Source organism: Cupressus sempervirens, chromosome 1 (assembly GCF_028749045.1).
Source record: "Cupressus sempervirens isolate cs-2001-9-10 chromosome 1, ASM2874904v1, whole genome shotgun sequence".
NCBI classification, from domain to species: domain Eukaryota; kingdom Viridiplantae; phylum Streptophyta; class Pinopsida; order Cupressales; family Cupressaceae; genus Cupressus; species Cupressus sempervirens.
Genome location: NC_143118.1, coordinates 180,169,695 through 180,196,428, shown reverse-complemented (window position 1 = coordinate 180,196,428; position 26,734 = coordinate 180,169,695). Strand labels below are relative to the sequence as shown.

General features: G+C 32.3%; 1 pseudogene; it reads left to right on the top strand.

Annotated features, from left to right (window-relative positions):
- Positions 1 to 7,355: 7,355 nt before the first annotated feature.
- LOC149576731 (putative serine/threonine-protein kinase SIS8) lies at positions 7,356 to 13,542 on the top strand (annotated as a pseudogene).
- The last annotated feature ends 13,192 nt before the right edge of the window (positions 13,543 to 26,734 follow it).

Below are 26,734 nucleotides of genomic sequence, written 5' to 3'. Positions count from 1 at the left end.
GCCTACTCCAAGGTCTGCTACTAAGGTAAGATCATTTCATGGTCTGATTAGTTTTTACAAGAAGTTCATTAAGAATTTCAGTGGCATATGTGAAACCCTGACTGACACAATAAGAGGGGATAGAAAATAGTTCAAATGGACTGTGGCAGCTACGAAAAGTTTTGAATTGCTGAAGAAGAAGGTGATAGAACAACCTGTGTTGGCACTTCCAAATTTTAGAAAGGTGTTCCAGGTGGATTGTAATGCTAGTGGCAGCGCTATTGGGGCTGTATTAAGCCAAGAAGGTAAGCCTATTGCATATTTTAGTGAAAAATTGAATGATGCAAAAAAGAAGTATTATGTTTATGATCAAGAGTTCTATGCAATAGTTCAAGCCTTAAAGAAATGGAGGCATTATTTGTTTCCAAAGGAATTTGTTTTATATACTGATCACCAGGCATTATAGTACCTAAATAGCCAAGGTAAATTGAATCAGAGGCATATGAAGTGGGTAGAGTTATTGCAGAGCTATACATTTGTGTTGAAGCATAGAAATGGAAAATCTAATAGGGTTGTAGATGCACTAAGTAGGAGATAGTTGTTGCTTATAGTAATGCAAGTTGAAGTAGTTGGGTTTGATGAACTCAAGAATCTATACCCTGAGGATCCTGATTTTGTTGAAGCATGGAAAGCTTGTAAAGATCCTATTGCTGTAGATAGAACTAAGTGGTTAGACTATCTAATTCAGGATGGTATGTTATTCAAGGGCAGTGAATTATGCATTCCAAGGAGTTCCATGAGGAAAAATTTGATTAAGGAGAAACACAGTGGAGGGATGGTAGGACATTTTGGTCAAGATAAGACCATTGCCATTCTTAGAGAACATTATTTTTGGCCTCAGATTTCACAGGATGTGAAGAAGTTTGTACAAAGTTGTTAGATTTGTCAAGTTGCCAAGGGATTTAGTCACAATACTGGACTATATCAGCCATTTCCTATTCCATCAAAGCCATGGGAGGACATAAGTATGGATTTTGTTCTTGGATTGCTGAGGACACAAAGGGACTTGTTTTTCAGAGAGGTGGTAAGACTACATGGCCTCCCAAAGAGTATAGTTTCTGATAGAGATAGTAAATTGGTGGGGTATTTCTGGAGAACATTATGGAAGAAGTTGAGAACAAACTTGAAATTCAGTTCCACACATCACTCGTAGACTGAAAGCCAAACAGAAGTGGTAAATAGAAGTCTGGTCAATTTACTAAGATGTTTAGTTGGGGATAAGCCCAAGGGGTGGGATTTGATTATACCAAAAGTAGAGTTTGCTTACAATAACTCTATAAATAGGAGTACTGGTAGATCACCATTCCAAATTATATATGGAAGTAGCCCAAGGATTGCACCAAAATTGAGGAAGATAGAGCAAGGGGAGAGGACAAGTGTTGAAGCTGAAGAATTTGTTGAACATATCAAGCGTCTACATGAGGAGGTTTAGGTACACATTACCAAGATGAATCAAGAGTATAAAGCTAGGGCTGATCAAAGGAGAAGACATAACAAATTCCAAGTAGGGGATCTAGTCATGGTACACTTAAGAAAAGAAAGATTTCCAGTCGATACTTACAACAAGCTGAAAATGAAGAAATTTGGCCCCTGCAAAATTTTGAAGAAACATGACTCAGGAAATGCATATGAGGTGGAGTTGCCAGATGGAATTCACATTTCTCCTATTTTCAACATTGCAGACTTAACAAAGTATCATGATGATGGTACAGATGAGGAGCCAATGTTAGAGCCATGTCCAATTCTTGCTTCTAAGAAGGAGGAGATAGAAGACATTCTAGATCATCGTGTGGGTAGGAGTACTAGAAATAGGTAGTATGAAGAGTATTTGGTCAAGTGGAAAGGACAGTCGATAGAGGACTCAACTTGGATTTTAGCAGCTAAGGCTTCCCATTTGGGATTTCCTCTACCATTCATAAAGTGACAAGGTCACTTTTCAATCTAACCTGGGTGTCTGATGCAGGAGCATCTTGAGGTATAAGGGCAATCCTGTATCACCCAAAAAAATGTACTTATACATAATTTTTGTTTCATGTGTTTTCATTTCTGGATACCCATTTGGGTCAAATAAAGTTTTCAACTCTCACATTTCCACTATCAATGTTCTAGGATAGAGTATTTGAACACCTTGGGATACATGTAAATGCCAAAAAAATAGGAGTATGTAATTGAGCCATCATTTTGGTAAACTAGAAGGTTTAAATTGGTTTTATAGATCCAAAAAAATGGGGGACAAGAAAAGTTTGTCCATAGGGCTATAGAGCACTTCGAGAGCTTTTCAAAAATGTAAACAGTTTGTCAATCGAAGCTACGGTTCAAAAGTTATGCCTCTCGGAAGTTTGATTACCATTTCTGGATTCTTCTAATTTTGTGCCGACTTCTAATGTGACTTCTAGAGCCTTCTATTTGGTCAGTGGATGTAACTAGCACTTTCTAGAATGTATTCCTAATCCTTAACCCTTTGGGGTCTATTTAAGAACATTTTTGGCATTGTAAAAGGTAGTTCGAGTGGAGTTTGAGAGGAGGTACTGGGAGAAGAAATTATCTCCAAATTTATGCTATTGTAAGCCCATAGGGCATGTTTTGGAGTTTGTTTCTCTGCACTAAGTGTACTAGCATATTTTTATAGTTAATAAAATTTTCCCTTTCCTGTTGTGTCCATTTTGTGCTTGGGTTGTGTCCCCATCAGTGGCATATTAGAAGAAAATGTCTACATAGAATAGCCAGAAGGTTTTGTTGATAAGATTAATAACAACATGGTATGTAGATTGCACAAAGCCCTATATGGATTGAAACAAGCACCAAGAGTATGGTATGAGAGACTTCATACTTATCTTGTTAAGATTGGATTTGAAAGTATAGATGATAACAACAATTTGTACATAAAGATAGATAAAGAAAAAGGTATACTGTTATCTGAAATATTTGTTTTTGTTGATGACATCATATTTGCAGGACAAGATGCTTTGTGTAAAGTCTTTGCAAATTAGATGAAGCAAGAACTTGAAATTTCAATGCTTGGTGAGATCAAATTCTTCGTGGGATTGCAATTTTATCAAATGAAATATGGGTTACATATCACTCAGTCAAAATATGTTAGAGAGATATTGAAGACATTTGGACTAGAGGATTAAAAACTAGTAAGTACACCTATGGTGATAGCACTCAAGCTATCAAAGAATGATGATTTGGCTAAGGTAAATCAAACATTATACAAATCCATGATTCGTGAGTTGCAATATGTAGTAAATAGTAGACCTGATATTGCATTAGCTATGGGGATAGTTGCAAGATTCTCTACTAATCCTAGAGAGAATCACTTAATGGTAGTGAAAAGGATAATGAGATACTTGAAAGGAATAGAAGGGTTTGGTTTATACTATAAGAAGAATGAAACATTTGAACTGAAAGCCTACACTAATGTTGATTGGGCTGAAAATATTGATAACAAAAAGAGCATCAGTGGAGGAGCATTCTTCTTAGGAAAAAGACTTGTTACATGGACTACCAGGAAGCAAAGTTGTACTTCCCAATCTACTGTTGAAGAAAATTATGTTGTTGTTGATATTAACTACACAAACATTGTATGCATCAAACAGTTACTTAAGGTAATGAAGGAAGAAATCATTGAACCAATCACACTTTATTGTGATAATACAAGTGCTACCAATATATCAAAGAATCATGTAATCCATACAAAGACAAAGAACATTGCAATAAAGTATCATTACATAAGGGAATTAGTTCAAGTTAAAGAGGTGAAGATGGAATATATTAACACAAAGGAGAAAATTTTTGATATCTTCACAAAAGCATTACCTAAGGATGCTTATGAGTATATGAGAGGTAAACTAGGGGTGATACCCCTATCAAAGGCTATGTAAAAAATAGAGGGAGTACCTTGCAACAAAAAAGATGATATTCATTTCATACAAGTTGATGTAGTGGATCTTACTTTAGGAATTGCCTAAATTAATCACAGAACTGGAATTACAAATCAGTCACAAGCAAGGTCATAGAGGGGGAAAATTAAAGAACCCACAAAAGTATATATTTACATATATCAAAGATGCCAAATGTTGAGTATTTGTCTCTAGCTTTGTTGTCAAAGAGGGATAAAGTACATTAAAAGAGGAACAATGGAGAGCACACCATTAGAAGATTAGAAGACTAAAAGAAATAAAGAGGGAGAAAGATGAAAGCAATTAGAGGAAGGATCAGAACAAGAAGAGGGAGAATGAGATATATTCTACTGATCCATGAAAGAAGAGAAATAGATAAAGAAGGAACTTAGAGGGAGTTATATTTTGTAACCTGATTAGAAGAGGGAGATGTTGATAGAGGGAGAATTTTCAATCATAAGTTTTCCTTTTGGTATTTCCTTACTATTCTAACCTAGTTAGTTTGATGAAGCAAGATGTTCATTATTTTTTTGACTGGTTGATCAGTTTGGTTTGCCATCAATGCCAAAGAGGGAGATTGTTGATATATGATTGGTAAGACAATTGCTTATATGTTTCAAGAATTATCACTTAGTTGATTGATAAGGAGGATTTCATCAACAAGATGTAAGAAAAGTACCTAGAGGAAAGGTTGAGTTATGATTATGTATTGAAGTGCAAGAATTAGTTAAGATAGTGATAAAATAATGTATTGATGATCTAATTGAGGTTACAAAATGACTAGCTACACTTAGAAAGTTTAAAAGAATAAAATTAAACAAAGTTCATTTTCCAAGCTTGACCAAATTGATAGGTGTCAAGAAAAGTTAGTGCAAGCTAAGCAAAAAGTTAGTTGGAGCCTTGTAAAATCAAATTCTAGCGGATGTCGAGTAAGTTAGTAGATGTCGAGCAAGATAATATATGTTGAGTAATTTTTAGTTCATGCTGAGCATAGTGAAATCTAGTTGATGTTGAGTGATTTTATAGTAGATTTCAAGTAACATAGTATGTTCTAAGCATCAGTAGATTGATAATGTCGAGCTACTGCATTATGAAAAAGATCAAAGATTTTCTAAATAAAAGTCGACAAGTTTGTTTTCTTGGAACTTGTGAATCAAGAGGAAGATAAGATTGATGAGCTAAAGGAATAGAATCTTATGTAAACTATTATGGAGGTGAATTCAAATGGATTCTAGGAGAATAATCTAAAAAAGACAAGATATGGGGTAGATACATTGTATCCTACCTAATACATCAAAAACCCTAATTTTGGTGGTGGATAATGAGTGAGAAAAGTGTTCTAATTTCCTATATGTAGGGATGTTTGGTCATGAAGCAAAGAGGTTGGAGAGTTTTGGATGTGAAAATATGACTAGGAGAAGGAAAAGGGGTTTTCTTCATTAAGTGACCCAAGACAAGAAGTCTGCAATGGTGTACTAAGCAAGAAGGCTTAAAGATAATGAATTCTTGAAGGGTGAACAAGCTATCAGAGTTGAAAAGATTGGAAGCCAAGTAGAATTGGGGACTAAATAGTTATATGTAATCTACACGTAAGGTTTTAAGTTGTATTAGATCAAAGCTCTACTATTACTTTCTAATAATTGTATTAGCCTAGGATAAATCCTTTGGAGTAAGGTCGACTTAATAGCCATTGGAAAATCCTTTAACAAGGTGGCATTCCAAGTAAATGGCCTAAAGTCCTCTAACAAGGCTCATATTTAATAGGGTGATTGAAATCCCTTAAAATTAAAACATAAGGTTTGCGAATATATTTTCAAGGGATATAATAAGTAATTTTTTAATAAACATTAAAGAAGATTGAGTAGCATCAAGGAGGCTAATATGAAAGGATAGGAATCATGGAAAGTACTAATAAAGGGGTAATAAAGCAATAGAAGGTTGACATTACTCCAAAAAAATTGACCCATTCCTTCTAATAGATACTTTTTGTAGGAAAGAAACTATTGGCATTGCTCAACACATTCCTATGTAATGGAAGTAACACAATTTTTGTATATACTCATACTTAACCAAACATATGTTGTAGCCTAGCTAGACTCTAGAGGATCAACGAAAAGATGTTAATGAAAAAGCTTCAAATTCATCTTTTTCAAGGAAATGGTGTAGTTGTAGCTCCACAAAGTACATTAAATGGTTCCTTCTCTAACCAAATGACTTCTTCTCCAACCCAGAATTACACTAGTCAACATCAAGAGCATTGGGGACATGGTAATTTGTAGAGCTATCAAATAAAGAATGCTCATGATAGTGAGGCCTATATGATTTAATTATAGTGCCAAAAACAACTTATTTATCAACAACATTATGTTTAAAGTAGTTCACAACTTTCACAATCATAGCTACACCCTCCTCCACAAGCTAACGATGCAATGTTGACTATCCCTAATAAGAAGTGTGAACTCAATAAGCCATCATTCATGGATAAACAATGGAATTAAAATAGAGAAGTTAGAGTTATAGTAGGGAATTAAAAAATATCTCCATTACAAAGAATCATGCATGGGTAGAATTAGAGGAGATAGAAAAGTGCTCTCCCCTAAGAATCTCTTGCACAACCCATTTCCTTGAAGTAATAACTAAACTGATATTAATATCTAAGCTACATTAAACTATAACAAAGACTTATGTAAAAAAGATTGTAACTTCAGAAATATAACTGCTATTACCATCCCATATGAAGGCATATATCATTACTTGTGTTGATAAGAAACAACACATTAGTGCTTTTTAAGGATCATTTGAATGGTCATGTAGACACAATTTCTTATTAGTTAGTATGTTGATGGTATAAAAATAAGAACAAAAACATTGCAAACCAATTGTCTAACATTTTTATGAAAATACCATCTACTAATGCTTGTTACTAATCCAAAGAATCTATTAACATATTTGTAACATATGTTGATTCTTATGACTATACTGAAAATGTCAAGTCAAGTTATATTATATCTGTAGAATTTCATTTTACACTAGTTCCATCATAATTACTTGATTGATAGTGGATCTTCATAGAAAACCACATTTTATGGTAGGGACTTCCATTTTTATTCTCAATCAAGTTCCCTTCTATCTATAAGCCAAATAATCCTAGTTACAACTACAAGTGGCTATGTTCCTTCATATATCTACTTGATAGCTAGAGTGTTTACCAAGTAATCTGCATATACCTTCAAAATTCACTAGGAGGGACAATATTGGGTGTACTTGTAATTCAATCTTGTTACACATCCCACCTATGATCTCAAATCAACATTATTTGCAGTGACTATAGATAAGATTGTCCTTTTGCAAAACTTTAGCATGAAGGTAGATGCTAGTAGTAGTACATATTTATTCAAGGAATTTCTAATCAATATGACGTCAAATAATCTAACACTCACCTTTACTCCCATGACTACAAATATTTTACTGGTTGAGAGTTTAGTTGCCAAGGTGGTTGACTTTAGCCTTTCAAGGATTGGACCCACTATGGATCAGACATGTAAGTACTCTAGTAAAAGGTAGTTTTGGGGATGTTGATCCTAAGTATTTTAGAAGATAGTAGTTGACAGAGATATCTTATGTGTATTCATTTGTAGTAGTGTTGTTGGAGGTCCTTTTTGTAAGGCCAACATTAAATCTATTTTTTCCTAAAAAGAAATTTAATATAGAAGAGTTGGCAATGCCTTATCAGAAAAAGGGCATGCTTGACCAAATCATCGATTCTCATCTTTTTGGCAACATCAATCTAGGCACTCAAAAAAAGTTTGGGGAGACAACTGGGAAGTGTTTGGAAGAGAAAGGCATTGATATAATTTACATGGGAGATGTTCTATAGAATCATGAATATTATTATCAACTGCAGGTGACTACAATGAGGAACGATTCAGATGAGAATAGTCCAAATCATATTGTAGATATTCCATTATGATACATATAACCTGATCCATTTAGAATTGATAGGGGAAGTGATGATGATTTAAAAGATGCAAAAAATATTTTTTCATTCTCATAAGTGGTGACTCCTTGGGTAAGGTGGTGTGAAATGATTAAATTTAATATCAAATCTTGATTGATGTAGGTTACTGTATAAGCGACATATTTCCTTGCCCATCTACTACTTATTTGTATGCATTGTTGAATGAAGAAACATAATGATTATAGTATATAATTGTGTCACTAACATGAGTTACTTCATAAATAGTTATCAATAAGAGACTAAGAGATGAGAAAGGGAATAAGGTATATCAAACTTTTTTTAAAGGTAACATTACAGAGATAGAAGGAATAGTTAGAGGACATATTGTTTATAAAAAAAATGTGTTATAAAATACAAACATCCATAAATTATTTGATGTATTCACTTAAATACTCTTTTCAAAAGAAGCTAATATAAAATTAGATGGGATGCACTTGAAGAATCAAAGTAATTGTTCTAAATGGATGTTTCTCTAAAGAAGGGACATTACACACGAATACAAGATCAACTGATAGGCTTATTTTTTGAATATGAGTTTGAGGAGCATGCAAATACTAAGATAATAGAGAAATTTCTTACTGGGTCAATTTTTAGTCTCTTAGCTTTATATTGTTCAATAGAGCTTACAATAGTCTTGATGATGACTCCTTAGACTCATGACACCTGAGAATTTCTCAAAGAGCTTTTATAGCACCACTTTCTACCATGGCTTTAGAAGTGGATGCATCATCACTCTCTAAGGAAATAAGTGCACCTAGTGAACATACAACAGTGGTTTACGAACTAGAGTGAAGCATTCACACAAAAAAAAGCAAGTACCTCCAAAAAATGATGGGAACTAAATTTTAGAATAGTTAACTACACAGAGACCTCATATTTGCAAAGGGCATGAGGTAGTGGTGGATCATCTTGTCAAGGATTTTATTAAACTAAAGGTGAAGAGGCTAATAGAGCCCACTATTGGCAAGGATAAAGGTACTTAAAAGACTGATGATTTTTTTCAAAACAAAAATGAATAATATGAGGTCAAAGAATGCACCAGAACTAGTTCTAGATAAGCTTGCAAAATTGAATGAGGTAAGGCAAAGAATTGAAAAAGATTTCTCACACTCTTCATGTAGTAGAAGTACAGTAGAAAATAAGGAGATGGCATTAAACTATACTATTAAAATACATAAAAGTAGTGTAGAAGTCAAGTCTATAGCTAAACAAGATTTTAATATTAATATTAAAGTGCATAACTCAGTCGTAGACAATGAGGTGAACAATTTGTTTGGAAGCTATCAATGAAAACAAAAATATAGAAATGGGTATATTATCTTAATAATATTATTATTCTTATCCTTGAGTGTTTATAAACTTAATGTGGCATTACTAACAATAATTGTAGATTTTAGATCCATGTTCACTTTCCTCAACTTTGAAATGCCTTCCAAAGTTGCTCCTATATGGCCATCATATTGTTATTATTAGAACACCCTATAAAGCTTGCTAGAATAGAAAAACAAAAAACCAAGAAATCTCCTTTTTTTGTTATCTACACATTACTTTTTATCATTATGCTTAGATTATTAATGATAAGTATTATGAACACACAAAACCTGAACCTCAAACATGTTAAAGTTGTAGGGTACTCACTCTTATGACCACCAAGTTTGTTGCTTCTACAAACTTCTCATGGAGATCTATTGTCCATCTCAGCTATGGCTTACTAGAAGCCCCTACCCTATGTGGAGTGCAAGTTGCAATTCAATGATTTCTCATTGAAGAAGGAAAGGATTATTGATGCGGGAGCATCTAGTGGTGTAACGGCAATCCTATATCACCCAAAAATATTCTTAGGGATAGTTTTTGTTTAATTTTTTTTAATTTTTGGATACCCATTTGGGTCAAATAAAGGTTCCAACTCTCACAATTCCACTATTAGTATTCTAGGTTAGTTTTTTTAAGCATCTTGGGATATGTGTAAATGTAGAAAATGGGTTATTTTGTAATTGAGCCAAAATTATGATAAGTTAGAGGGTGTAATTTGGATGGACAATTATACTTGTAATTTAAAGAGCTCCAAAAAAAGAATTAGGTCAAAAGGCTTTATGATTAGAATGTTATTGCAATTTTAATTTTCTTGGAGAACTCCTAAGAGTGCATCAAATTCAATTTTGGGGCACTAAATAGAATTTTATGGGGCGAAAAAATGAGGAATGAGTGAAACTTGTCCATAGGGTTGTAGAGCACTTTGAGAGCTTTTCAAAAATGTAAATGGTTCATCAATCGGAGTCCCGATCCAAAAGTTATGCCTCCCAGAAGTTGGGCTACCATTTCTAGATTCTTCTAATTTTACACCAACTTCTAATGAGATTTATGGAACCTTCTATTTTGGCAGTGGGTGCCAACTAGCATATTCTAGAATGCATTCCTAGCCCTAAACCAGTTGGGGTCTATTTAAGAACATTTTTGGTATTGTAAAGGCAGTTCTTAGTGGAGTTAGAGAGAAGGTACTCAGTGGAGGATTTGTTTCTCCAAAATCATACTATTGTAAGCCAATAGGGCATTTTTCATTGATAATAATATTTCCCTTTTCCTATGTGTTCATTATGGTCTTTGGTTGTGTCCCCATCAATTATCAGTGTGATTGCAGTAGACTCTAGAGTTGCAAGCTTCAAAATCTAACAATTCGTGTATTTAGAGTAAAAATAAATGAACAACTATAAAAAATCTCAAATCTATTTGTTAGAAAAGATCTGTTCAAGTTAAATACAATCTTCTACAAAAATGCCTATACATAACTAAATATACTTTTCAATGAATATTTGTAGGTTACCAACTCTAATGTATTGAAAATATTATGACTTTGGTCATTAAATAACAAAATCAATTGTTGAATTCCAATAGTGAAATTTCCTTAGTTATTTAAGCATCCATTTATAGTTCCTAAAGACTCAAACTAATGTTAAGATTGTGCACAAATTAGAACCCCCCACAATCTATATATCTATATATATATTATGAGATACAAGTTTAGCCTTTGAATTGTTATTCTTTGAACACAATCTTTGATTCGGCTAGAATTCTATAGGGAATTTGGAATCAGAATTAATTTTAGCAGGGCATCATCTCAAAGTAAATTGATTCTTGATTAGTTTTTTCAGGTTCTGAGACTACACTATACTCTTAACTATTACCAAAATCATCTAAGTGATAGAGAGGAATTAAATTTCTGATATCTAAATAATTCTTTAATTTATTTGGCATAAAATCTATTACCCCAAGACATTGAATTGGACAAAAGAAAAATTTGGGTACAATTTCTTTGATTGGATCTAGTTAGCCCTTCCTCTTTTGGATAGTCGTTGAATCCAATACATCCCCATTTGGTTGGACCTTATTATTTACAACATAAAATTATTCATTTTAATCATGATTTTAATCTAAGAAAAAATGTTTAAAATTTATTTTAGCAATAATAAAATTTTGTTGAAGTTGATAAGGAAATGTTTTAAAACAACATCTTATTTGAGCTGCACAATTCAGACTACTAGAATTTAATTATTCTTGTATAAATTTTTTTTTTATTGATATAAATAATGTATCCACAAGGAGAGTGATTAAAATAGAACGTACTAATGATGGGGCAATCAACATTATAAATTTAGACCTTGAAATAGAATTCATTATTGATCTAATGGGAGATCCTAGTGCATAATTCAAGTTAAAACACCTAAAATAGTTCATGCACTAGGTCATGTATTAGATAAGTCAAATACTAGCTAGGTTATTATTGCACAAGCAGTTCATGATATGTGCTCAACTTTGGAGGAGAAAGACATTGGTCTATTTTTTGATCAAAGAGACATTGTGGTTTAATCTACCAATGATCAAGGAGATTGTAAATCAAAATTTGAAAAGTCAAATTTTGATGTAGCAACAAGCAGGATGTTAGAATCAAGTATGAAATATGTAAAGCTCAAAGAAAGACCTCAATTTCATTATATTGAACATGTAGATGGAAAATAAAATTCACCACTTAATATTCCAAGGAGATCTCCACCTTGGATAGGGGGTAGATTCCCTTGCTCAAAAAATGAAAGTAAAAAATATTTCCCAATGTGTGATAAGTTATATAAACTAATTAAAATCTTGATTTTGTGAAAATACTACACATAGTTTTTAGAGAGTGGATTGCTAACTCCTCCAAATTTATTTGATGACACTAGTTCACAAAAATTTGCTAGACAAAATGTTTTCCAGCATAAATAAAACAATTAGGTGAAAGGAGCATATGAGTTCCAAATAATGAGATAAAAACTTCCTTCAGGCCTTGGACGACCTCCACAACCTATTATGTGAAAGAGTTCTACACATAATAGTTTGGGTGAAAAATCTTAGGTGCAATTTGTGGATAAATTGGAACTAATGAGAGTGCCAATGGAGCTTACTGACTAAGTCACTGGTGATTTGTCCCCAATTGTAGCAATGAGAAAATATTGTCAACCTCCTACAAAAGGCACTAGTGTAGTTGAAAATGCTAATGTACATCCATAACTCTTGCAAATTAGAAGTACGTAGGAGTTGATAATATCTTGCAACACAATTTAGTGGAGAGGGAACACACTTTCAATAGAGGAAGAAGGGAACTTATGGAATCTAAGATCATGATCCATGGCATGTTACTAAATTCTAGGAACAATCAAGATGAACTAGGCCCATCAATTAGTAGTTTCAGTACTAAATACCCTCTAATTGATAATGTAATAGAGTGTGAGATCCCATGGGAAAATCTTTAATTGGTGAACAAATTAGATTGGGTTCTTATGGAGAAGTCTCCCATGTACACTGGAATGTCATAGAAGCTTTAGTTAAGAAGTTCCTTGATCAAGATTTCTCAGGAGATACAATACAACAATTTTGTAGTGAAGTGTGAATCATGAATTGTAGATTGCACCACCCAAATATTGTTCTTTTTATGGGACTTGTCACTCAACCATCACATCTATCTATTTTAACTAAATTTATTCCAAGAGGAAGCTTATACTAACTACTTCACATACCTAATGTCCAAATTGATGAAATACACTACCTATAGATCACTCTTGACATGACTAAGGGGATGAAATATTTACATACTAGAAACCCAACCACTGTTCATTGAGATTTGAAATCCCTAAATCTTCTTTTTGAAAAAAAATGGAATGTCAAGGTTGTGATTTTTTCTTCTCATGCTTGAAGCACCATCTATTATTGTCTTCCAAATCAATTTCTAGAATGCTAGAATGGATGGCCCCAAAATTTTTGTCGAATGAACTATCAAATGAAAAGTGTGAAGTGTACAACTTTGGTGTGATCTTATGGGAATTGGTTACATTTTACATTCCATGGAGTGCAAATAATCCCATGTAGGTGGTTGGTTTTGTTTCTTTCCAATATCATTAGCTTAATATTCCCAAACAGGTTTATTTTATTGTCGTAAGGATCATTAGTGCATGCTAGTAGAATTATCTAAGTTTATGACCATCATTCACACAACTTATGGCTTCTCTCAAATAGTTTCAAAGGCTTGTTATTTTACCTTATTTAGAGCTATAACCTCTCTATAAATGACAATTATGTCAATTACATTTAGAAAAATGGATACTAACACAAAGAAACTATTGTTCTCTTTTAAGCTTAGAGCTATCATTTGCTTCTCAAGGTCATGTCAAAGTGCCAAAGAAGCATGTGTTTTGAAATTTTTCTTACTATTATACTTCAATGGCACATTTAAGAAAAAAAAATGGACAATCAATTTTTTGTGTTACATAGTTTCCCTTGAAGGTGGTCACTCAAGCTCAATAGTTTACAAATGTGTATTGTGTACATGGGATTCTAAATCAAACAACTTTTTCCAAATCTATAAATGTAAAATCATATATTACTATGCTATATATATATATATATATATATATATATATATATATATATATATATATATATATATATATATATATATATATATATATATATATATATATATATATATATATATATATATATATATATATATATATATATCCACAAAAATATTTAAATAGTTTAAGGTTGTTATGTAATTTAACTAGACAACTAAATTTAATTTCAAAGTAAAACAATATTATATTAGATATCATAAAATTAGGATGAAGTTCGACAAGGGTAACCATTCATCAAAATCAAAACTTCATGGATGAAATTTGAAAAATGTTGTGAATTAGATTTTAATTCAAATCTCAAAAAACATTGACAAGCTCGAAAAAGGAAACTAAAATATTATGGCAAGTCTATCGGTACTTCAAGAAGTTGGCAATGATATGGACCATTATTTACAAAAATCCAATAAGGAGGTCATGAAGAGCATATGTACAGTGAGATTATGAAACCAAATTAGTAACAAATAAAAATAATAATTATTGAAATTGAGTTCTATAGGATTTTCCAAAGGTCTTAATTCCTTAATCTATTTGCATATACAACTAAGTAGTTAGATTGGTGCCACATTGTTATGGTATTGTTGAAAAATATGTGGATAGAGGTGATAAATATTTGGTCTCAAATGTGAATGTAGTGTAAACTCCTAATTGTGTGCCCCATGGAAGTGATTATTTAATTCATTTGGCAATAATAATTTATTTTTTTCCAAAACCCATGAAAATCACCCACTCGTAGGAATTTTATTGATTGATATAAAAAAACTATGTAGTCCCAAAAATAAACACTACAATACTAGATACAAAAAATTTTGTATGTCATTTCACTGTCATGCCTCAAATGAAAACCATATTAACATTTTCTCTTCATGCATAGAGCTCACTTTCCATATCCAAAAAGATATAGGAGTTTAAAAATACTCTTGTTTTGAACCTCAACAACAATACATGTTTCAAAGAATCTACAACATGGGAGATATATAATATAATAAGTATAAAACCATTTCATGTTGTAGACATGTAGGATTGAATTAAAAGGCTATTTAGACATTGAATATTGCATAACTGCCTTCCACAGAGCCTCTATGAAATGAATGACTACATAAAATAATGATGAACACCCCCATTTAGGTAATTTAATCTACACAAACAAGTCTAATAAAGACCCAAGGTAAAAATTCATACATCCTTAGCTATTCACTGGGAGTAAATCATGTGGAAAAAATTGATTGTAAGGCCAACTATAGCTGAGGTTTCAAGGAGGACAATGTTGAAGAAAGAGAAAATGGGGAAAGTGTTTTCTATAATTATCTCAGGAGATTCACCATATGAGCAATAGTATGATCTATTTCAAGGTCCTTTCTAACACATAAAACCTTGGAAGATATAGTTTCCTCATCATTCCAAGTACTTTTTCCCTTGCCCCAGCAACAATAATAATTAATTCTATGGAAAGATGCATTGTGCCCTCTTCAAGGGATTCTACCTCAGCAATTTACAACATAGAGCCAACTACATACAAGATCTTCTGCCAATAATAATTATGATTATAAATAAACTAAAATCAAATGATTTGGTGTAACCATCTTGATATTATTAATTGGTCTGATTAGAGTGATCTTCTTCTCAAGCCTACTATTTGGCTTTTCAAAAAATCTTTCCTAAGTCAAAAGTTCTTTTAGGTTAATCATTCCTTAATTTTCATATTAGCCCACAAAGTAGAAGGGAGTAAATTAACCTTTGAGAAAGAGGAAAAATAAATTGGTTAGTTAACCTCTTCCAAAATAATGGAAAATTAATTAAGTTATTACAAATTTCTAAACATTAGTACAACCTTCTAAAGTACACAAGATTGGAAAGTTAACCTCTTTTTCTAGTCAAGCCACAATTAAGACTTGTATGAGTTTGAAAAAATTGTTAACCTTTCCATTTTATAGTCATCCTTGTAGTTTTTGGATAAATTTAACTTGCACAAGTGATCTCAAAGGAATGTGGAATCATAGTCAAAATTTATGGAATGTCTAACTGTAATCATCTTAGTAATGTCTCCTTCAGAAATTACATGAAAATATTCAAAAAAGTGGGCACATATATAAGACACATTAAATTTTTTATCAAAAAAAATTTAGGGAAATGTGGTTGTGTATAGACATTATGAGTGAAATATTGATAAAAATGCTATGACACTTACAATATGAAATGATTAAAAAAAATCATAAACAATGAGGAAGCACAAACTCAACACATTAAATGTTTCTCAGAACACAAAGTAGAGATTTCATTGTAAGGAGTAAAAAGGAATCATTACAATTATATGCAAAGGAATAACTTTTAAAACACTTTTGAACAAGCACAAATGGAAGTTAGGTATGTATGCATAATACCAAAACATAGATAAAGAGTTTCAACCATATGGTGGAACAGTCAAAGTCAAAATATGAAGGCATAAACATAACATACAAGGAGATTTATTGTTTGTCTCAAGAGATGTAGGATACTAGGATACACACATAAAGTATAAAATCAGTGGATTCATTGAAAAATCATTAAATCTCTTAGAAAAATGCACTTCGTTGGCAATCTCACATGAAGTTCTATATTGCATTTGTTTAAAATGCCAATGCATAGCCAATGCATATTAAATGTTTGACATAATACCTAGTCAAATTTCAAAATTGTGCAATTTCTAACAAAATGGATTAATCAAAAGTCTATTGAAACATTAATAGACCATACCATGCATACCTTACAATCATAACATTCTTTGAGTTCTTATTTCTCTAAGACAATTTATCAAACAAATCATGTACCTTGTTTTAGAATCCTTCATTTCCCATGTTGCTCATATCATACTAAATCTTGCAAAAAATACCAAAAAATGTGCATAGACACAAAATTTTTCACTATCTCTAATCTATGATAAAAGATAGTGAAATTTTGTATGATTCAACTTAAATGTATCAAGGAACAAAGCCACAATTTAATGTATTTGTAGCCAAACGAAGAGAAAAGGCAGATGCACCAAGATATGAAGTAAAAAGAAGGTTATAGAGAAGCATGAAAATACAAGTGATTATTAGGGATACATTTTCCCTTACCCTCCTACTCCTATAAGTTGTTTCCATGTCATCTTGATAGTTTGCAAAAAACTCTCTGTCAAAGAATTCCTCTCTTCTGCAATATGATTGCTCAAGGCAAACAATATAGTGTCAACAAAAAAATTTAGAATGCCAATATCAATCCCAAAATCTATTTATGTCCAATACGATGGTGATTTCTTGACCCAATCTGACTAGATCATAGGGACGAAGTGATGTCTTTGCAAAAAAAATTCCAAGTTAATTAGCCATGAAAAAGATATTTTTTCTTCTAATATTGAAAATCAAAATGGATTTTCTCTTTATAATATTTAGTAGATCAAATGGTTTTCATCCATTAATTTGGTTAATCAAAAGAAAGTGTTAGTCAAATTATTTTCATCCTTCAATATGGTTCATAAAATATGAGTGTTGGGAATAAGTTTTTGGTTAGGGTTTCAATGTAGAATAATTCATGATACTGAATATATATATATATATATATATATATCTAAGGTCTTCCATAAAATAATTACTTGGATTTATAGGAGGATAGAAGATAGTGGAAGATATAATTATAAAATTAATGGTGCATGCCCATCATTAACCTTTAGCATTAGGGATGCATATAAATATGAGGCTCTTAGAATTTGAACAATATTTCTCATGGGCTCATTGCAACTTCTAATTTAGTCATTAATTTTTTTTTGGATATGTAGGGAGGTATAAATAGTTCCATAACTTGTGCATCAAGATACTTCCTGAATCTTGTCACTATTAGTTATCAAGCTTTGTGAGTGCCTATAAAATCCTCTCCAAAAGTATGCAAATAGAGGGAAGCTTAATGTCACTTTTGATGAAATAAGATAGTCAAATAATGTGAGAATTAGAGTTTATGAACTACTCATAGCTTAAGTCAAATTAAGTGTAGTCTTCCAACTCCAACTTTAATGTGATGTGAAAGGGGTTTTTTTAATCACATCAACAAAAAACATGCTAATGTGGGATCATATTTAATAATGTAAGCTTAATAAGCTTAATTATTTAATATTATTTTGTTATTGTTAATAAATTATATCTTCTTTTTTTTGTATAAACTTTCTATATCATATTTTATTTTTATCTTACATTCTAAAATTAAATATCTTATATTAAAATCTAGTTTTTGAAATCAAAATTTATATTTCAAATGTATACAAAATTTAGGTCAAATATATAATAAAAAATAAAAGTGTGAATATTTTATACAATATATAATCTAAATCAAGTTTAAAACATAATGGTAAATAGAAGCACCAATAATAATTTCAAATTTTTGAGTTATGGATTAGTTTTAACTGTATATTTGTACCTTAGTTTTTGTTTATTGATCATTTAATTATATTTGATAATTTATTAAAATTTACCAATAAAAATAACAGTCATTTATACTTGTAAGTTTTAAAAGAAGTACCATTCATTACAATATATTATTATGATAAAAAAATCTATCAATCATTCATTTTGTCATTTGTTTGGGTGACTAATATTTAGTGACCAATTTTTAGTCATTTATTTGATCGTTTATTTAGCTATTTATCTTTGTCTAAGCTTGTGATTTTATGTGATGGCAAAATTAGTCATTTATTTAGTTACTTATAAATTATAAAGCATTACTAAAATTTGATCAGGTTTTAGTCATGTGACTAAAAATTTTAGTCTTGTGACTAAAACTTTTAGTCGCATGGTCATTTATTTGCCAAAATTCTACTAGTGGATAAATGTAAGAAATCTTGTTACATGGCTAAAGATTCTGATAGTAGTGATGAAGATGATATGATTTACATTATTGTAAAAGATGAATCAAATGATGAAAATGATAAGATGGCCCTCATTTGTCATATTAGCAAGAATGACACATGGATTACTGATAGTGGTTGTTCTCACCACATGACTGGTGATAAATCTAAATTTGAGCACTAGGAAGAGTATGATGGTGGGAGTATCAGATTTGGAAATGATGAACCTTGTTATGTAAAAGGAAAAGGTTACATTACATTGATTGATGAACTCAAAAGTGACAATGTTTATTTGGTTGAAGGACTAAAACACAATCTACTTAGTGTGGCATAGTTGAACAAAATTGGATTCAAAGTAGAATTCATGAATGGAAAGGCCAAGCTACTTGTTGGGAAAGGAAATCTAGTTGGGACTGGTAATCAAACAATAGGTAATCTATTCTATCTAGATCTAATTGAAAGTTCATGATTCCTAGCTCAAGTAGAGGAAAGTTGGTTATGACATAAAAGGTTGTGTCATGTAAATTTTGATAACATGGTAAACATAAGAAAGAATAAAAGAGTAGGAGGCATTCCTGATCTAGAGAAACCCGATATGGGCATGTGCAAAAATTGTCAAATTGGAAAGATGGGAAAGACAAGTTTCAAAAGAATTATCATTCTAAAGAAGTTCTGGAGCTAGTTCATACATATCTTTATAGACACATTGGCATAGAAAGCTACTATGGTGATAAGTACTTTATTTTATTTGTTGATGATTATTCTAGAATGATGACAATTATGTACCTAAAAGATAAATATAAAGAATTTCAAAAATTCAAGTGGTTTCTGGCTAGAGTGGAGAAAGAAACTAAAGTGTCTAAGGTCGGATAGAGGAGGAAAATTCATCTCAAATGAATTTAATGAATTATCCAATGAAAGAGGAATCAAGAAATGGGTATCTGCACCTAGTACACCTCAGCAAAATGGAATAGAAAAAAGAAGAAAAATATCCATTATGGATTGTGCAAAAACACTGGTGATAGAAAAAAATGTTGCAATCAAATACTAGAAGGAAGCAATCAGTAAAGTATTTCATACCTTAAACCATCTTCATCTAAAGAAGGACTGAGATCAAATACCTTATGAATTATGGTATGGCTATAAACCTAATGTCTATTATTTCAAAGTATTTGGAAGAAAATGTTATATATTTTTTGATGAATAGTCCTTTTCTATTAATAAATAATATACTAGTTACAAGTCATAAAAATAGGTCGAGGGATACAAGATCACCCCATGAGAGTTCCCATGGCCAAAGTTAGAATCGATAACTATTCACCAAAAAAATATTAAGAAACCCCTCGGGGTTCCAAAGTAATGCTAATTGAGGGGGGTGGTTCATCACGATCATGGAAACCATAGTCATCCCTAGGATTAGCAAGTGGATTGGGAATAGTCTAGCCATCAAGAACATCATCAAGGGCCTGGTCTCCATCCTTTATATCAACTTGTGGGGGTGAAATAGCCAACTCTAGGTGAAAAGGTGATTTTCCAAAAACACAATAGGATCAGTAGGAGGGGGAGCCACCAGACCTAGGGACCAATTGGAGCCACAACAAGGTAGAGAAGCCAAGCGGTGACACCAACCACCATCACCACCAATAGGAGAATGGTGGTGGGAAGCCTAAGAGCATGGTGTGTGAGAGTGGCAGGCAAATGAGTTATGCCCCTGGATGGAGTGTGATCTATCAAGATGTTAGGATGCACTATGGAAACCACACAAGGAGCACTACCCTAGTGATTTAGTGGCTCCTAAAGGTGGCCCACCTCTAGAGCCACTATATTGGCTTGGACTTGAATCTACATCATTACATTATTATAAATGTATGCTTTAATGAACATAGCAACATTTATGTCAAGAAAATTGTGAGTGAAAAGAACAACATTCCTATCTTTCCACAAAGTAAACAAAATTTGCATCCTAAAAATATGTCAAATCTAGATAAATTACCTACGAAAGCTGGGGGAGCCACCCAATAGAACCATATGCCAAGAAAAAGGTTCTAGCTAAATTGGCTTAAATAAATTATAATCCAATGCTAATAGTTTTGAGCATGTCTATACAACCAAAAAATATGCAAAAAAGACTCTGGCTGCCCAAAAAATGGACATCAAGGATCCAGAACTCCAATATGCTTGAGTTGAAGTCCAAGGAGAAGATCTCGAAACACCAGACACCAAGAAAAATGGGAAATCTTGGGCTCTGTCATGGCACTCCATATAGTTTCAAAATGCTTTCTCCACTGAGAAAGGGAAGATTATAGATCGTAGCACTGGTTGGGGGTATCCACCATCAGCAATTGAGGAGAAAGCCATCAATACCCCAAACATGGTTTGTAGCTAGTGAAGGGATGTTAGAAATATTCAAGACTAGCTAGGTTACTGAGAGGGGATGGGTGAGTCAATAACTTTAAAAAATTTACCAAATTTAGATCTTAATTACAATAATCTAATTACCATTTAATTCATTAAATAAAATCTAACTACATGCATGAGAAACTAAAAATATAAAACATTCATAACACTTGAACACAATAATTTTGTGACCTAGAAACCTTCCAAATAGAAAGTAAAATTGGGGTGGGGATGATACCCACAAAACTTCAATACTGCAGCATAAAGTTGGCTTGTTAAGGCTTATAATGATCACCTCTGATGATTTTCCCTATTAGGAGCAATTTGGGCTGCTAGGTCCACCTTGTTAGAGGTTTTAAAAAAACACAATGAAGTATGCACTCATTAAAGAGATTTTAGAAAAGACTGTTAAGTTTATCTTGTTAAAGGATTTGGATTGGTTCACTTGTTAGGATGAAATAGTTGATTTCTAACTTATAACTGAATTACTAATAGAGATTCTTTGAAGTATTGATCACCTTTATGTGATAGATATGGCTATGTTGCTCCTTTACTGATATGGCTTTACATTACACTTTGTCTGCTATTGATTCACATTTGCATGCTTCTATTTCACATTATTTTTGCACATTCATATTTTTCATACTTACTTGGATATGATACAATACATTACATATATATCAATCCACTTTATAAAATTTTAAAGTCAGCTAATATACAAGTTAACACCAATATTAGAAAGTTGGCCCATATGTAAATACTCAAGTTTTGAAGACTAACTTGGTGAAGTTCTGATACTCGACATCCACTGTCACTACCTGATATCATCATGTATATGATAGAAGTAGAAGCTCAGTCCATACTAATCATCTCAAAGTAGTCTCAAACTTGGTTTGCACTAGTGACTCAGTAGATATTATATAACATGGTAGAAATTGAATTACTTGTTTACCATAACTACACTCGATAAACACTAATCATCACATAGTTTGGTTAACACTAATTTCACTTTACATGAATTGCTAGCTTGGTAGAAACAGTAAAGCTTGGTAATCACTGAAATGCTTGGGTTGAATTGCTAGACTTTACACTGACTAATTCTGCTTAGTTTGAACTATTGCACTTCACACTAACTAAATTCCCTTGGTAACCACTAAAATGTTTGGTAGGAACTGTAAAGCTCAATGGCTATTGAATTACATGGCAAACATTGTAGACTGTTCAATGAGATCAGTAGCCATACAGAATCTGAATAAGTGTTGTCACTAATAACAAACTTGACTGAATGTCAACAATCTCCCCCTTTGGCATTAGTGACAAAAACACTTATTGGCCAAAACTTATATACATCACAGTGTGATACTAATTCCGTAAGGTATACTTTTTTGAGATTTTTCAAAATTTGTCTTTATAAGTATATATAGTATACTATATCTACAAATTCTCTGCTATATACACTTTTCTCCCTTTGTATCATTCTCCTCCATATAATATAGATAGTATAAAAAGTGTCTCTCACTATATATGGCATATTAAGTGTTTCTCCCCCTTTTATTGTCTCACCCCATATATAGCATACTAAGTGTCTTTCCCCATATATACATACTATCTCTCCTCTTTTTTGACAATAATGCCAAAGATTTATTCAAAACTTATTTACATGGAGACACCAATATAAGAAAGAAAATTAGAATGTACCTTAAGTATGAGTGTTAGAGTCTTATCCCAATTCTCTCACAAAAATTTGCACATATGTAGAGCAACTTGCACTTCTACAAAGAGTTCTATCATGTGATCTGCAATGGAGAAGTTGTTGTCATGGATCAATGTTTTTGAATAAGATTTATGCTTCTACATTGTATCCATGATGGGAAGGATCATATTTTAAATATCTATTAGTGTAAACTAGATCCTTGCATCTTCTCTCAACAACTCTACCTACATATCTAATAGGAATCTAATTTTTATATGGCATGCAAAGCTTGAACTAGGGTCAAGCTGCAACTACTATGCACTAGCCTTCATATCTTCATCAATCTTTGTTAGTTTTCTCTTTATTTCCTTTGTGAACTCTATAACATTACAAAACTTTCCAAAAAGTGATGTTACATTTGTGCAAGAGGTTTCAAGATTAGTCAAAATTGATGAGAGCTCCACTTGTTGAATAGCTATTTGCTGAGCAATGTGCTCAAGCACTTTATTATCAAATTTCTTTTCTGCTTTCTCAATCAATTTTTCTTGACCACTGGAGTCCTCATTAAACCTCTAGACTACCTCTTCTAATTGAAATTGAATGTATTGAGAAGTATCAACTTCAACACCTATCACCTCTATCAAAATGTTTTTGACATCATCAATGATTTTATATTCTCTATCTCTCTCCTCTCTCAATTTCCTCTTCTTTTCCTTTTTTTGGAGGAGTTGACCAGCTATATGCATTTGATCTAAAGTTATATTATCAAAATCCCATTTAGGAATCTTAATCTCCTCATCCAGGTCTATTTCCTCATCTATCTCCTTACCTCTAATCAAAAATATTGTACTCGGTCGATCCTTAGGTTCAACTATCCTTATACTTAATGCCTTTGAATCTAGAATGGAAACAATTGTAGAGATAGTAGGACTAGTAGTGAAAATTGATATAGTCCCAACTAATGGAATACTAACTGTAATGCTTGATGAATCCAAAATTGAAGTATTTATTGAAGTATCTAAAACTATAGAAGATAAAACTGTAGAATCCAAAATTGTAATACTCAAAACTATACTTACTATAGAAGAACTCAAAATTATAGAACATACTGCACTCATTGCTAATGATGCTAACTTGATATGCCTTTCTTCTTCACTAGCTCTTCTTCCTTTTTTTACTCTTCTTCATCCTCTACTTCTTCCACATCTTCTCCTTTACCCTCAATTAACATAAGAGGTGTGCTTGTTTTGAGTTTTTCTATTCTCCTCTTTCCTTTGTTAACCACCTGTGGAAGCTTGATTTCAAGCTCTATTCTAGCCTTGGCCTCATCATATGTTCCAAAGTGTGGTGTCTTTGGATCAACAAGTTTATTTATCAAGACTTTAATTATATCTTTTTCTTCATCTATATTCACCTCATAGGGAAGAGGTTTTACCCATACAACTTTGGGTTTCACTACCTGAATGTAGACTTTGTCCCAGTCTACCATGAAACAAACATCATCTTTGTAATCTTCAACCAATTTCTAGGGTGACCTAAATCTATTATTCATTTTCTCCTTGAAGACATCAAAGTAGTTATCCATTATACTAACAAAATTTTCTCCCATTTCTGTAATTTACTCATTAATCTGGTATAGCACTGGCACATCCTTTCTCCATACTATTGTGCCTTTTGAAGGGAAAAACTTTTGAACATAGAAAAATAAACATGTCAACAATGAACTAAATTTTCAAGGGTTTTTCTTAGAAGTTCTAATACTTTCCATGTTCTTGTTAAAATACTTCAACAACAAATTTGCAAGATCATATGATAGATTGTTCTTCACGACCTTGTAAGCCAAGTCTACTACTTCACATGACACACTGTTTAGATGGCTAGAACTGTAGATCTTGTGAGCTATCACATGTATGCCAAATTTTAGTTCTACATCTATTACACTACTGATCTTCATACCTTTTTCATCCCACTTGGCTAGGGTTTCCTTTTCTAACTCTACTTGACCTAGGGTTTTAGTATTTTTGGCTTTGGAGAGCATGGGAAGGCTGGTGATGTGATGAATCATCTTCTTGGTGATTAAAACTAGTTTCTCAAGCCATAACTAACTATTGTGAACTTGGATTAGGATGTATCTAATCCATTTCTATCAAAATTTTAAAAATACTCTGAAAGGTTTCCCTAGCTTGAGATGTGTACAATATACAAATTATGCTACCAATGCAGTATAGTAGTCTCAATCATCTCCAAACTCGATCTTTTTGCCTATTCCTAATGATAATGTCTATTTTTGGGTTTGAGAACACCATTCACACATAGTTCTCCTAGGGAATCATCCATATCTAGGCTTCTAATTTCTTGAATTGCACACTTAAAATGAGTTTGGATATCGTTAATGAGTAGTACCTTAGGAGGGATCTGTGATTGTGTTCCATTTGGATCGAGGGTTTCAGCAAACATTGACACAAGTTTAAAATTAGGTTTTTTCCATTCGACTCCTCAAACCAACATTTTTGACCCTTTCCTTGCTTTGCTACTTCTACTTGATGCTACCATGGCTACTCGGTGAGCTATGAAAATTTTTTAAGGATTTATCTACAAATTATGCTTGAAGTTGCTTGATCACTCTACAATTTTCTTGATCACAATAATAGTTAGAATTCTCAATGAAAATGAATTCAATTTCTTGCTTTTTGTTAACACTTCACCGTTAATGCTCGGTATGAAGGTAGCTATGATGACATCATTATGTGCGATAGGCTGTCATCCACTATATGTTTGGATTGCTTGGTAAAGGCTTCATAACATAGTAATCAAACATGTTCTTGTTACTCCTGACTTTTCTCGGTAGAGTCCATGATCCAACCTTACTCGGTAGAGAAAGTAACTCAATGATAATTGATATTAATCTTTAGTGATCCTTTTGTATCTTGAATACTAATTTGGATCTTTGCTTCCTCTCAATTTTGGAACTATTTGGATGTGATCTTGATAACGCAGTTCTAGTTCTTCCTTAAGAATTTAGTTGGAAATGGTAGAGTCACCCACTTCTTGTGTGACATGACCATCATTTCTTAAACTAGCTTCCTCGATAGATTTAGGAATCCATTGCTGCCTCATATATTTTTAGATTTTATCTTCTTTTTCTTTCTTTTCATCTTTAATTTCACCTATATTCATGTAATTCTTAGCTAGATGACTAAGTTCTGTACAAGTGAAATATCTTATGGTGATATCTCTCTTTCTTGTGTGATGTTTAACATTGTTCATGCCAATGTGACCATATTCTCCATAGTAATGACATCTAAACCAAGTTTTGTAGTCCCAACCGAATAGTGCTTTCACAATTTTCTCTATTGGATTGAATGACTTGGTTCTACAATCTGATGCCTTGTGACCTTGTTTCTTTCATTTGTGACACTTGCCTTCAAATTTTGGTTTCTCTTTGCATTCATTAGCCTTGTGACCATGCTGATTGCAATTGTAGCATTTACCATTGAATTTTACTTTACCATGACTCCAACATCTATTTGATGTATGACTTATCTTACCACAATGATTGTAAGTAGGTCTTTGATTCCTTTGAGCACCTTGTTCAGAGGATTCACCTTCTTCTTTGTATCCAATTCCGACATCTTCATTTTTGTCTATAGAGATTTTTCTCATTCAATTGATTCAATTGATTCATGTTTGCTTGGGATTTCATCATTCTTTCATTGATTTTCTTTTCAGTGTTTAGCTCATTTTTCAATTTTTACTAATTTTCTTTTCAAATCTCGACTCACTTCTTATTCTTTCATTGATTTGTCTTTCCAAATTTAGATCATTTCTTAATCTTTTGTTGATCTATCTTTGGCTCATGATTTCCTCATTTACATTGAAGATTTGATCCAT